The 14281-nt window shown below is 39.8% G+C and overlaps 2 long non-coding RNA genes across 2 annotated transcripts in view; one reads left to right on the top strand and one right to left on the bottom strand.

The window, feature by feature from the left end:
- Positions 1–1346: 1346 nt before the first annotated feature.
- On the bottom strand, positions 1347–5361 carry LOC135279907 (uncharacterized). Its single transcript, XR_010347055.1, has 3 exons — positions 5089–5361; positions 4015–4096; positions 1347–2170 (listed from the first exon to the last, which is right to left on the bottom strand). It is a non-coding gene; the product is annotated as an uncharacterized LOC135279907 (long non-coding RNA).
- LOC135279901 (uncharacterized) overlaps positions 4719–14281 on the top strand; it is a 93629-nt gene continuing 84066 nt past the window's right edge. Inside the window, exons 1-2 of the long non-coding RNA XR_010347050.1 lie at positions 4719–5292; positions 5804–5952. This is a non-coding gene — a long non-coding RNA (uncharacterized LOC135279901). The remainder of the gene's footprint in view (positions 5293–5803; positions 5953–14281) is intronic.

The raw sequence follows: 14281 nt of genomic DNA on the forward strand, positions 1-14281 counted from the left end.
AATAGCTTCATTTGTAAGCATCTCCTTTGGCAGCCCAGGAAAGGACAGCCAACTAACTGACAGCAGCATAGCATTTAAGTCATGGCTCTGGTGCAGAATTGAATATAGAAGAGAAGGAATGACTAGCTATTGAACTGCAGTAGAGAAATGATTTGTGCTGCCTGCTGTTTTATAAAGCCTACTATGCACAATAAGAGCTGTTTCGTTCCCCTAGATTTTAGGTTTACAGCTCACCACAGTGTTGGTAGAACATAACATACTGGCAAGCTTATTCCTTCTTATGGCTTGGGCAATTATTTGGCATTGATTTTCTTAAAGTTTTGTCTTGCATGTCAGCTTTTTGTTGGCAAACTTTTCAGAAGAGTTTGAACGAGTCAGTAAGATTTGAGCATACAGATGAGATCAGTACTTGGCTCATGCTTTCCTTTTACGAGATGGAAATAACAAAAAATGGAGCTTTCAACCCTCCCGTCCAGACACACACCCACAGAGGCAGCAATGGACATGCATTTGATTTATGTGAATTGATTTTGTTCCCTGATAAAAATCTCACACTTCTTAACCTTTCATCTCCTCTGCTTATTATAACCATAATACTCTGAATTGGCTCCACATGATGGGACTGCTTTCTCATTTGCATTTTTTAAGCAGTGACTCTGCTCTTACACAAAACCAGATGACCAGTTATGCTGAAGTGATATAATAGCATTATGTTGTGCTGAATTAAACAACAGAGCCTAATTATCTGTGATTTAGCTGAGTACTTTATGAGGTATTTTCAACCACATAGAAAAAGTGTGAAGTACCACTGCACAGATTTGGTAGCAGTTTCCAGGTTTTTTGTCTAGGTGAGAGTGACATAATGCACAAGACTGTGAGGAATCCTAAACTATTGCCTGCACACTGTTTTATTGTGTGATGATTGTAATTGGAGCCATTTTCTGGTTATCCTGTTCTCTATTTTGAATAGTTCAGGAAGTGCTATTCATGATATTATGTAAATCAAGAAGACACTTTACTAAATTGGCATTAGTAGAAAATAAAGATCACCCCCTTAAATTCTGAAAATGTTATTCTTACCAGATAGTCTTATTCATATGCAAGTAGGAAGAATATTTCCATGGCCTTTTATAACAATTTAGAAAGTATTTCTAAGAAGTCAAAAGTACTCTAAATGAGCATTTCTGTCTTCTCTTGGATATGTATTGACCTCTGTATAAGTTCATCTTTAAAACTAGGGTATCTAAATTTAGACACATGACACATAAAGCTGTGTTTAATGTAGTATTTAAAGTTGGCAGAGATACATGCACCTGAGTTTCAGGCATTGCATGTGAAAATTGTTCCTTCTATCTATAGATACAATAACTCCTGAGGATGTTAACAGAGCTGTACCTGGGCCTGTAGTTCAAGAGAACTACACTGCCCTTCTTTATTGTGGTCCAATCTTAGCTTCTCAGGTGAATTCAGAAAGCCATAGGTCCAACTTGCTTTTTGTAATGAGCCTAGTGGGTAAAGTAGTGTGATTTGAACTCACAGGGGGCATTCCTGACAGAGTTCAAATCTCTTACGGCGTCTTTAGACAAAGATCTTTAAAAGTCAATTGGAAAACTGAATAGACCACATGAAAGGTGGGCTTTATAGTTCAGGTATACAATGTTACACCAAACAGAGGCCCTGTGAGAAGAAGAGAGAAGCTGAAGTGATGCACCAACTTTCCTGAGGAGAGAGCTTTAAACACTTGCTCATGAAAATAGTCCATTCCTGTAATGACACTTACCTCAGTGCCTAACAATCACTCACATGAATATGACTGCAGGAATGACCCAGTTTTTTATTTTAAGGCAATTGTCATAGGATATTTGGGTCTGTGTCATAATAAAGGTCTTTTGAGCTGGGTCAGCCTCTGAGTTGACATGTGGTATGGGTGAATGCCCTGTAGAAAGACCTGTTTGCAAGTCAGTTCTTTGGAAATTCCCAGTAGGGTGGCCAAGCAAGATGGCACTAGTAGGTTACAGAGCAGCTTTGCAGTAAGGTGTCTCAGTTTGGCCATGACCTCTGCATGGACCACCTTGAACAGATGTCAGCCTCCTTCTGTGCTTTTGGCATGATTTTAGAAACTTTGCTGTTTTATAGTCTTGTGGTCATATACAATGAATCCATTGAGAACCTGGAGACAAAAAGAATGATCAGGACGAAACATCCTGATCCCTTAGGAGTTGAATTCAGAACCAGTTTTAAGCACAGAGCAGCCCAACAGACACCCAGATGACTTCCTTCAAGTTAATGAGTTAGGGCCAAACCTCTGAGCTCAGATGGCTTGACCTCCCTCTGTGGCTTTTGCCAAAGTCAGACACAGAGTCTTGTGACCTATTTACATGACACAGAAAGAGTAAAAAGCATAGATGTTCTTTCAGAATTCAAAAACAGAACCAGGAGATGGTGACAGGTAATTGTGCCTCTTTCCCAAAGCATTTTCCCTTGTGAAATTTTTTGTGGATTTTCCCTTACCTTTCCCCTTCTCTATGTATACGAGATTCCTCAGAGAGGTGGTGAGGAGAAGGTATATCCTTAGAGGGATGCAGAACATTTCCAGAGTTTTCAGAGCATAAAAATGTACTCAAATCCCACAGCTTCTCTGTGGAAAACAGTTGTGCAATTCTCTTGGTATATTTGGAAAGCATGTCTGTCTGCTTTTAGCAACAGACTCATAGCTTTCCAGTGTAGATTTTCTCTTTAACAAATCTAATTTATAGTCTTATCTCAGTGTTTCCAAAAAAACCAATTTCTGGTTGAAAAGTATCAGACTGAACACTCATTTATCATTAATAAATTTAGATTAGGAAAGAAAAAAAAAAATCTAGTGTACTTCCAAATAGTATACCCCAGGCAACAAAAGTAAATTGTTTTAAGATAGATTTTAGAAAGTTTATGAAACTGCATGACCATATAGTCATGCAGACAAAGGCAAAACAAGAACAAAATCTCAAGGGCACAACTTACCTGGATCCCAGATGACACTTCACTGGCATTGGTGAATGACTAGAAAATTATCAAGAGCAAGATGGACTTCCTTTCATTTTCATACTATCCATATATTTTTTATACTGCTTTTGTTAAGAATCTATATAATTTGTTCCTATTCCCCTTTGTCTACTAAAAATATATGCCTAAAAGTCAATGCAAATGCAAAAATGGAACCAAAAGGTTTTTTGTCTTTTTTTGTTCCAGTGATTTTCTTCCTTCTGACCTTTTACTTGATAGCAATTTGGCCTGTCGCTTTTCAGGGCGTTGTTGATCTTCCAGACATCATAGATCTGCTGATCTTTTTTTTCTGACACCATTCAAATTGCTGTAGATTCTTTGCTCACCTTTCTGCCCACAATCCCACTGAACGAAGCCGTATTTATCCTATTACCTTGTCTTCTCCCAGGTCATTATGAGATAAATCCAAGTTTATGAGGAACCCTCCGCTCTCTTCACACTGGCAAGACGTGTTCTTGCTGTTTATAGCTGATCCAGTTTTGGTGCAGTCACTTCATATCAAAACTAAGGCAGCTGCAGCTACTTATGAAATCTACCAAATGTTTTAATTGGATGGATACTATTGCTAACACAGACACAGGATAATTTTCAAACTTTTGATTTTGAATTATTAAAGAGTGTATGTCAGAAAAAATCCCAATGATAATAATTTCAACTATAGGCCTCAAGCCCATTCATTTATCCAATATGGAGTGACTGCAGTGACCAGCTGGGGCAGTAATGGCAGCTCACTTACTCAGGAGGTTTACCTGGCACTCTGCTGTTTCACAGAAGCACAATTGTCTTACAAAGTAGATAAAGTTTAGCTGTGCAGTTTAAAGATCACACGTACCAATGGCTTCCCCTTGAGACAATTAAAACAAACAAGTAAATAAAAATTTCAGTGACTTATCTGCTATTTAAATAATAACTGTTAAGACATAAAGAAAGGTACATTTGTGAATATTGTGTCTGAATACACTTCTTTACCAGTTGTTGAATGCTTTGGTCCTTTCCAGCTGGTGGGTAATGGGCAATATCTCACATCATCCGATAAATTAATCCTAGACTTCTGGTGAAAAATCAGCAGAGAAAACACAACAGAAAAGAGATGGATTGTATTTCATCCAACTCATGGTTTTTCTACAAGGTATTAAACTGTTGTCTCTGACAACCACTTTTTTTCCCTGTCTAAATACATTGCATAGTATGAGAACAGTGACTTATTTTAAAAGAGACTAAAAGCAGGCAGTGAGCACTGGTATTCTGATACTCTGTCTCGCTGCAGATGCTCTTCCAATGTGTGATTGCACAACACATTCATTGGGATTTACACCTCTCTGCTGCCTCAGTCGTGCAGAACTGGTGCATGCTTGGTCCCAGACCTGCCTTGGGTGTCTCAGGTGGGGGAAGGAAGGAGTCTGGTGGCTGCCTGCCCTTTCTGCCCAGGTTCAGGGTCTGCTCTGCCTCTCCCATGCACAGTTTGATGGCAGAAGTGAGCCAGCAGAGTACGGAAGAGAGCCTGGGAAAGGGGGGCAGACCACCAAAAGGCCTCGTCTGTGTTGTCTGTCTTCAAAATGGAAAGAGAGGATAGGTAGTCCGTCTGAGCAGACAGAAAGTCCCATATCCAACCCAGTGAAAACTACATTTTGTACTGTAGGCATTTGCAGGCCTTGCTGCCAACAGCACTGGTAGTGTTGGGGTTAGCATTGCATGCACATCCTGGCTGTGTCTTCAGCTGACATTTCATAGACTCATAGAACAGTTTGGGTTGGCAGGGACCTTAACATTTATCCAGTTCTGAACCCTCGCCATGGGCAGGGACACTTTCCACTAGACCCGGTTTTTCAAGGCCCCATCCAACATGGCCTTGAACGTTAACAGGGTCGGGGACACCCACAGCCTCTCTGGGAAACTTCTTCCAATGTCTCAGGGAAAAATTTCTTCCTAATTCATAACCCAAATCTATCCTCTTTCAGTTTAAAGTCATTGCCCTTTCTCCTATCACTACATGCCTTGTAAACAGTCCCTCTCTGTAGGAGTGTAGGAGAGTTCCCCTAATACCTTTCCAGGTCTCTTGTAGCCTGTTTTGCTACTGGAGGGGTGCTACAAGGTCTCCCCAGAGCCTTCACTTTTCTAGGCTGAGACCCCAACTCCCTGAGCCATGCCTCATAAGTGAGGTGCTCCAGACATCTGATCATCTTTGGGGCCTCCTCTGGACTCATTCCAACAAGTCACATCCCTCTTATGTTGGATGCAGCTCTCCAGGTGGTGCCACCAAAACAGAGTAGACAGGGAGAATAACCTCTTTTGAAACCCTCAACGTGAATCACACCCCCCAAATTTACTTATGCAAGAGAAACTCTGGGCACTGTGATCTCTCTGGGGAACAGCAGGGGCCCTCTGGGGTGGCATGGCAGGTCCTGGCAGCCCATCCCATATCATTCCAGTCAGAAGCAGGAAAACTGGAAGGCATCAGGGAAGCCCAGCCCTGAGCATCTCCCTGGGGATGGGTTGAGGCTGGGACAGGGTGGTTGGTCTGTGGGCTGGGGTATGGATCAGGCCCAGTGAGGATAACCAGGGTCAGACATGCCCACGATGTGCAGGCAGGGCCCTGGGGATGAGGAAGGTGCTCACAAGCTGAGGTACCCATGGAGGCGCCCCTGTTACAGGTCAGGGATATGCATGGGAAATTAGGCTCAACAAAACTGCCTTGGGGTGCAGGACAGAGATTTTTGGGGGTTTTGACAGCCTCAGTTTTGACACTGAACTCTTGCAGGGGGTTGACTGGCTGCCAAGGGCCCTGACAACAAATCTGTCCTGCTTCAGGAAGCAAATGTGGCATCCAAGCTCAGAGATGTCCAGATATCCTGTGCCTTCATTGTGCGTGGGAAACAAGTGCGTGTGGAGAATAAAAGTCTACCTATGGTAAATACCATGTCCTTTGATATGACCATCTGCCATTCCTTTAATTTCTCTATTTCTATGTAGACTGTTCTCAGAAATTAGGATAAATATATAAAATAATTTTCTTTTGTTTGCAATGACACACTTGTAATATGTGTCATTGGAATGTTAAGAAGGACAGTGTAACAGCTATAGTAATATCAGAGAAAGTGATACAAGAGTAAATATACTTTTTTTTTTAAAGATCATTATAGATTTTAAAAAAATTCAAGTTATTTGTCATTTCCTTCAAACCACTGTGACCCCTTTATTGCTCTCACTGAATTTCAGCCCATTATAGATTTACTCTGATTGTCCTTTGTGGCTATGCTGCATTCATCCAAGCTATCAATTTTATTCTTTGTCAGGCAAGAGCTTTCATGTCCTTCTGGCATTTTTAAACTCAATCATATTTAAGATGCATAATTCTGTTGTTTTAGGAACTTGCTGTTCTTCACATTCTGAACTACCACTGTCAAAGTTTCTATGCATGAAGTGATAGGAAATCTTTAAAATTCAGTAAGCTTCTAAAACAAAAACAAAAGTGAGAAAAGTGGAATTTCACAGCAAAATCAAAACCAGAAGGACATTCATGTGCATTTTTCTGAACCTTACTCCTTACATACAGTAATTTTGTCATAATTTTATCTTTGTAAAATTGAATTGTGGCATTACCAGGAAGAAAATAAAAAATAATAATCTTGTGGTAAGGCACAGCATATGAGGTTTAGTTTTGCTTGAGTCAGAAAAGTTATTTTTATTTTATACTTATTTATAGGGATTTTTCTTTGACTTTTTTTTTCCTTTTAACAAACAAAAATCTCTGCTCTTATCTAGGATAATAATCTGAAATCAATAATTTATTCTAAAAACTAGATAGCAAAGTCTTTATAACCAAACTGTTATTTTCTTAAACCAATTTTTTGCATATGTTTATTAAACTGAAACAATTATGGATTTTTTTGTTCTCTCATGCCATGGTGAGCACTTAATGTCTGTCATTCACTGCATGACTATTGGTGTTCAGCTCCATCCCACAATACGCTTTCTTTGCCTTGGGTGAGTGCAGGAAACCATTCCAAACCAAATACTTGCCTGAGAAAATTTTAAAATTAAGTGAACATATAGACTCCCCTATGCAGAGCTGGAATTAAGTGCTTTATCAAGGCTTGTCAATGCAGCCCACTGTACAAGAAGCAAATGTGCAGAAGGTGTGAAGGATGGATAGAGTAAACCAAGCCAGTCCACCTATAAATATTCCTATGTAATGTCTGCATGTTTCATTGAGCTCTGCTTTATCACACATGCTGAGTAGAGAAGCTGGGATATTAAATGTCATCATTTCTGCAAGCCAGTCTTTGCCTGAGAAAACAACAAAGATATAGAGAGCCTTCCTCACATTTTTGTAAAAAACATTCATTAATTAAACACATTTTGGGGGAAAAATCCTTACATCCCTGAACTGAAAGCCTGAGCACTATTAGGAATGTCCTTGCCAAATTCTTTAAAAGTGCCCACCATCTCAGACAGTCAAAGAGGAAATCCTGGCAGTGCGGGTTGTTTGCGGGGCTCAGTGGCTATGATTCCTCCAGAGTTTGCTTAGTCAGAGCCCCAAATATTCTGTTTGGCAGTGACTTCTGTATTTGTACTTAGATTGTAATCGTAGCTCCTTTAAAAATTTCAGCCCCAGATCCTTTTATGTGACAAATAAATTGCTGAAGGCAGAGGGGACAGGATGTCCGGAGCACAGTCCCCCAGCAGGCTGTTCTGGCTCCAGGGAATTTAGGGAAAAGGAAGAATCCTCTTGACTTTGATGTTTTGGATGTGGTTGGTCATGTTTGCATCTATTGAACCAAATAATTTCTTGTGGTGCAGCTAATCAAGTTATTGGTGATCAGCAATCAGGCTGCATGAGGTGAATTAAGGACACACTTTTTCCTGACCTATTTAAAGGAGTTCCAACATTGCAGTACAAGATTGATTTATTGAAGCAGAGGAAAAAATACAGTCTCTTTAAAATTAAAACTGGCATGTCTGTTTCTAAATTATTAGCAATAGTACAGCAAAGAGAAGGTAGGGCTGTTGCTGCAGGATATGTAAGCTTCAATAAAAAGAACACATCTGTAATTTCACAAAGTATCTGAGATCATTCAACCTATAAACTGTATTTTTGAAAAGGCAATTTAAACTCCCTCTAAATAAAAGAGTAAGGCAATCACTATTATCTCCTTAGAAAAAACACATGTTAAGCAAATAGTGAAGATGCCCTTCAGTCTGTTTTTGTTTGTTTTTTTTTTTTTTTTTGCACAAGCCTTAATAATGATATATTTGTCCTTTTCTATAAAAGTGGTAGAATGCATTCTTTTTCATACTCATCCCTGCCTGTTCTTGTTTTTACTTATTTTTTTAGGTAGTGAAAACTCTTCAATATAAAGACATTAAAGGTTGACATAGAAGCTTTCTTGATGCCACAGATGTTAATACCATAAATTCAACAGCTTGCCTTACCTATTTTAAGTCATATATAGAAACTGAGATACCTGTCTGTCTGCCTCTAAATTATCCATACTGAAAATTAACAATTTTACACCTTTTAAAATGCTTTTTCTTATTCCTACATGCTTCCTGTGATTATTTTCTCTATATCAGCATTCCATTATTTATTTCCTCCCTGGAGGGATGGTAATACTAATTCATAAAATGAATTTTAAAAAAATGCTGTGATATGCTAAACTGCCAAGTAAAAGAGCTGCAGTATGCAACAACCAAGAAGAAATTTTGAGAAACATGCTGGAAATCCGTTAGAAACAATACAGTGCTTGGTTTTATATTCAGGAACTGGTATAACAGTCTACTTTGCATTAGTGGTTTTTTCAACATTGTCTGAGCAGCCTAAAGACCAGCTTACTGAAAGAGAAATATCTAGACCAAAAATATTTCATACCCATCACTAGCAATAACTATAAATAAACTTCCACATATACACTTCCTTACACCAGATTTTCCTGCGCTTAGTTAAAAAAAATACTCCCTATATAGGGAGCTGAGTTTTGAAATGCCTTTCAAACTAAATTTGGGGATTTGAATAGTACAAATTTATCTCTCTCTTTACATTTCACAATTTTTTTTTTCAGCCCTGAGCACTCTCTGTTAAATTTAGCCACATTTTGACAGTTAGACAGTGTTGCAGGGGGAATGCTGTGGGGTCTCTTTTTGGGAACACAGAGTTCTTCTACATTTCAGTTGTAGCAGAAATATTTTCAGTCTATTTTACGTGAGGCTCACTGTAGAATTTTGCATTAACACTCCCCTCCAGGATCTGAACAGTGACTTCATAGCTCTCTGCACATCTTGTTCATTTGGTGGGGTTTGTCACTAGATCAGTTGAAGTGAAAAGAAAGAACAGTTACATTCTGAATCTTCTTGGCTGTTTTCTTGTTCTTAGTCTTCTCTTCCTCACACAAGAAGAAGAAAACATTGTCCTTGTTAAATGATAATTGAGGCACAATTGGTGACTTGTATGTTTGTCAACACAAGCAAGATCAAATGATTGCTCAGCAGGAAGAAGCCACAGGAAATCCAATGATTTTTGGCTAATTAGGAAAATAATAATAATGTCTGCCTAATGATTACCTTGTACTGGGTTGTGGCCTTTTATCAGGCAGCTGCAGACTAGTGCTTTCAAGGGAACCAATGGTTTTCTTTGAAACTGGTGTCACGGACTTGGAAGATTTGTGACAAATCTTCTGAGACTTATTGCCTCTTTGTGTAGTTGCTATAATTGGGAAGAAAAATGAGCCTGTTTCTAAATGTATAAAGAGGAAAGTACTTTCCAGATTTTATTTGGAAAGATTTTTAAATTAGTTGAGGTGCGTGTGCACATAAGTGTATGTAATAATTTCCACCAGGATGAATGAATCTTTAGGATAGTTAAAACACACAAAAATGATTTATCTATGTTGTTTTCACATCATAACAGCAATAATAAGAAGACAGAGACTTACTTGCAATACAGTTTTATCAGAAAAATAAAAATCAGGAAAACACTGGGAGTGAAGTGAGAAAGAAGACTAACAATTTGGCACTTGTGTTTTGTATTCTGGTTTCCCCTCATATGGATTTCCAGAGCTCTTCTGGAGAAACTGGCCGTCCATGGCTTGGACAAATTTCACTGGGTAAAGAAAGAGTGGCTGGATGTCTGGGCCCAGAGAGTGATTACATGGAGTTACATCCAGTTGGCAGAGAAGTGTTCCCCAGAGCTCAGTCTTGGGCCCAGTTCTGTTTAATGTCTTTATCAATGTTCAGAACAATGAGATTGAATGCACCCTCAATCAATTTGCAGATGACACCACATTGGTAGGAGTGTTCTGGATCTCTTGGAGGGCAGGAATGCTCTGCAGAGGGATCTGGACAGGCTGGATTGACGGACCAAGGCCAATTGTATGAGATCCAGCAAGGCAATAAACGACAGGCTCTGAACTTGGTCGCAATAAGTTTGAACAAGAGTGGCTGGAAAATTTCCCAGAGGAAAAGGCCCTGAGGGTGCTGGCTGACTAGTGAGCCAGCATGTTCCTAGGGGACCAAGAAGGCTCATGGCATCCTGACTTGGATCAGGAATAGTGTGGCCAGTAGGACCAGGCAGTGATTTTCCCTCTGTGCTCGGCACTGCTGAGGCTGCACCTCACATCCTGAGTTCAGTTCTGGGCCCCTCACTAGAGAGAAAGACATTGGGGTGCTGGAATCTGTCCAGAGAAGGACGATGGATCTAGAGAGGGGTCTGGAGCACAAATCTCATGAGGAGCAGCTGAGGGAGCTGCGATTGTTTAGTCTGGAGAAAAGAAGGCTCAGGGAGAACTTTTCTTCACTACAGCTACCTGAACAGAGGCTGTGACCAGGTGGGGGTGGGCCTCTTCTCCTGAGCAGGAAGAAATTACAAGAGGAAATGATTGCACCAGGGGAGGGATATGAGAAAATTTTCTTTATTGGAGGAGTTGCCACAAATTGAAACAGGCTCCCCAGGAAAGTGGCAAAGCCATCATCCCTGGAGGTATTTAAAAGATGTGCAGATGTGGTACTTAGGGACATGGCTTAGTGGTGGACTTGGCAGCATTAAGTTAACAGTTGCACTTGATAACCTTGAACATCTTTTCCAACCTAAATGATTTTATTGTTCTGATTTGCGTATATTTGCCTGCAGGATTAATCATGACTAAATTGCTAAACTTAACAAATCTTCCAGAGCTGCAAACACCAGACACACTGTGGGCCACATATTTCCTCCCAAAAGCTGATTCATTAGCAAAGCAACAAGGACACTGATTCACCACCCCGTGGTTTCCATACCATTGATGCTCTGCTTGCCCCTGCCACTATCATGGCACTTTGCATTCAGCAAATGGCAGGCACTGTCTTGGTGCACCACAGATTGAATCTGGTTCCTTTTGTAAAACATATTTACCACACAACTGGTGTGTTGTCAATATTAAGTCAAGAAAGCCCAAAGACTGAGTCAATTGTGGTGTGGTACAGGTCAGACCTAAGTATGTTTAGCAGAAACCTGTGGAGCCAAGAGCAAAATGCCTGCCTAAATTACTCCACCAATTTCATTCTCAGTGGACAAAAGCTTCTCTGCCTAAAACCCAGATACTGACTGCTTTCTCTAGGGTTCCTAATAAAATTGTCTGATTTGAGAAGTGTTGAATAGCTGCAGCTCCCACTGAAGTAATTTGGCCTCAATAAATAAATTAAAGCTCAGAAATCTGTAAGCTGATGCTAACTGACCCATACACTGGAGCCAGAATTCATGGACAGTTGCTACACCAGGACTGACTATAGCCATGGGTATCTGTCTCTCAGTGTCATGAGCACTAAAACTCTCTCCATTAGTTAAATACACCCCTAAGGGTGAATAATGGAAAGATGTTGTCACAGATATTGAGTGGAAGTAGACAGGTCAGTACATTTCAGCAGTAATGCCAGCTACAAGGTGAGTTCAGCAAAGGATGCCACTATAAGGTCTAAGCTAAAGGGTCCTCACGTTCCTTTTATCTCTTTCATTTTATTTATCATTAATTGACCAAATTCAGGTCTTCCACTTAAGCAGGAGGGCAAAGCTTGTCTTTGAAGCTTTGAAAATAGTTTCCCACCTCTGAGGAGATAAAACCTTGTAGTGTTGTCTTGCATGGCATTGTTCTCTGGATGACATTCACTGTTTCTTGTGCCAGAGGAGGGTTGTGATGCCTTTTTCAAACCTAGAAATTAAATAACACACACTTTCCAGATAATATTAATACAGTAGGTAATACAAAAGTGGATTTTTATTGGAGCTTCAGGGACAGTTATGAAAGAATGCACACAAAATATTCTCCCCACAGGGGTGAATACTGTTTTATAAGTTTGGCAAATTAGCATAATTGACAAAAAACACCAGTTAGAAGGACAAGTGCCGATGTAATTAACCCCCAGGTCATGCCCTTTCTCTGGACCCCCCTCTTGGTACTATCTGTATTTTGTTTATGAAAATGTGTCTTGAAGAGTTGTTATCAACCTTGTTAGCCAGGGAGAACCAAGAGAGGATAGGGGCCCTACAGAGAGATTTGTCTTTCTGCCTAGGGAAAGGGCATGGAAAATTACTGGGAAAACTAGCCACTAATATACAATAGGCTACAAATATATGTGTAAAGAATACAGAGAATATATAAGGAAAAAAGGCAAAACTCAAAATGGCATCAGTTGGGTATGCAGAGGGACAAGCTGTACATATATGTGTCAATATTTAGCTCATATCATTAGTGTTGCAATTTTGGGAAGAGATCTCCTTCAGCTGAAGTGTTTGGATTATTCTGGGTCAGGAGAAAGTCACAATGATGTTTACTACCTAATTATCTGCTCTCTCTTTGCAGAGCAAAGGTTCGTCACTGACTTTATTCGGTGCCATGGCACAAGGAATCACATTAATTTCTATGCTGCAAGGGCATTATCTCTTCAGGTTGAGAGGAGGGCATGATCATTTGGGTGTCATCAGTGGAGGCAATGGACATCACAATGTCCTGTTATCATGTGGTGCTAGACATGGTCATCTCAGATGGCTGCTAGGTAATAGATGATAGATGCAAACTACCTCAGAGCATAAAATCCAGTCCACAGTTCCACACAGAGCTCTCAAAATATCACAGAAGTAGTAGAAATGAGAAGCAGTTCTCCTCCAAACCTCATTCCATCTTAATATTCAATCAATAGGAAAACTGCATATTGTGATGTTTTTGCATAATGTGGGCTCTCCTTCCCTCCCTGACAACCTCTTTCACTAGCTCTGCTTGCTGGGTAAAAATCACTCAAGTTCAAGTGGAAAGGCAGTGTCAAATCCCATTGCTATGCCAGCCCAAGCAGCTTCTGAATTATCCAGGTGTCTGTAGAAGTCTTTTCTATGAAAGCAAGATTTGGTTCATGAGCCGTTGCCCATAACTTAGCAATAACTTTAGCAACCAAGTTTATTTTGTCCTACAGTCACAAAAAGGAGTTTACAGGTAGCTGAAAGGCAGATAGGTTGATATGTCAAATGTGCTGCCTCTTTCACTGCAGCCAATAAATTGGTCACCTACTTAGAGCAGGGAGAGCCTGCAGGCCTGTGCAGAGCATGCAGTGAGAAGTCAGAGAGTGCCTGTTGAACTGGCTCTTCATACCAGTTTCTTGATGGTATCAGATGAGCTGAATCTTGCCAAACTTTGAAGCACATCTCTGCAGAGAGGACACCTTACTAAAAGTGATATGCCAGGCATTTTCTACTCATTTATTGTTAGATTAAAAAGGACCCTGAAAAATGCATCTTACTGAATTGTACTGCACTTGTGGATGGATGCCAGGTAATTTCTGGGTTAGATTGAGAAAATGTGCTTTGTTCATATAAGAAATTAATAGAACAAATATAGGATGTTGAATTCTGCTGGGCCTCGAGTTATTTTTTCTTCCTTGTACTTATTTAATCCACAAGTTACAAATGTATGATTGATGTCCTGCAAATGAGCTATGACTTGGCATTACTTATTTATTTTATTTAAAATTTTTATTAAATTGAATAACCCTACTGAGGTCACAGTCTTGTTTCAGAGTCGATCTGGATGAAACAGAAGTGAAAATTTCACTCAAATTTCCATAAATTCTGATACATGGAAACACCAACATTAAATTTTAACAATTGTGTTTCCACAGGCTTTTAAAATGCTGCTAGCATTTCCTTTAAAATAATTAGGTCATGTTGCATGAATTACAGTTCTGCATCACTGTTACATATTTTTTTTCTGTCATAGATAAT

The sequence above is a fragment of the Passer domesticus genome, chromosome 1 (genome assembly GCF_036417665.1).
Source record: "Passer domesticus isolate bPasDom1 chromosome 1, bPasDom1.hap1, whole genome shotgun sequence".
Classification (NCBI taxonomy): Eukaryota; Metazoa; Chordata; class Aves; order Passeriformes; family Passeridae; genus Passer; species Passer domesticus.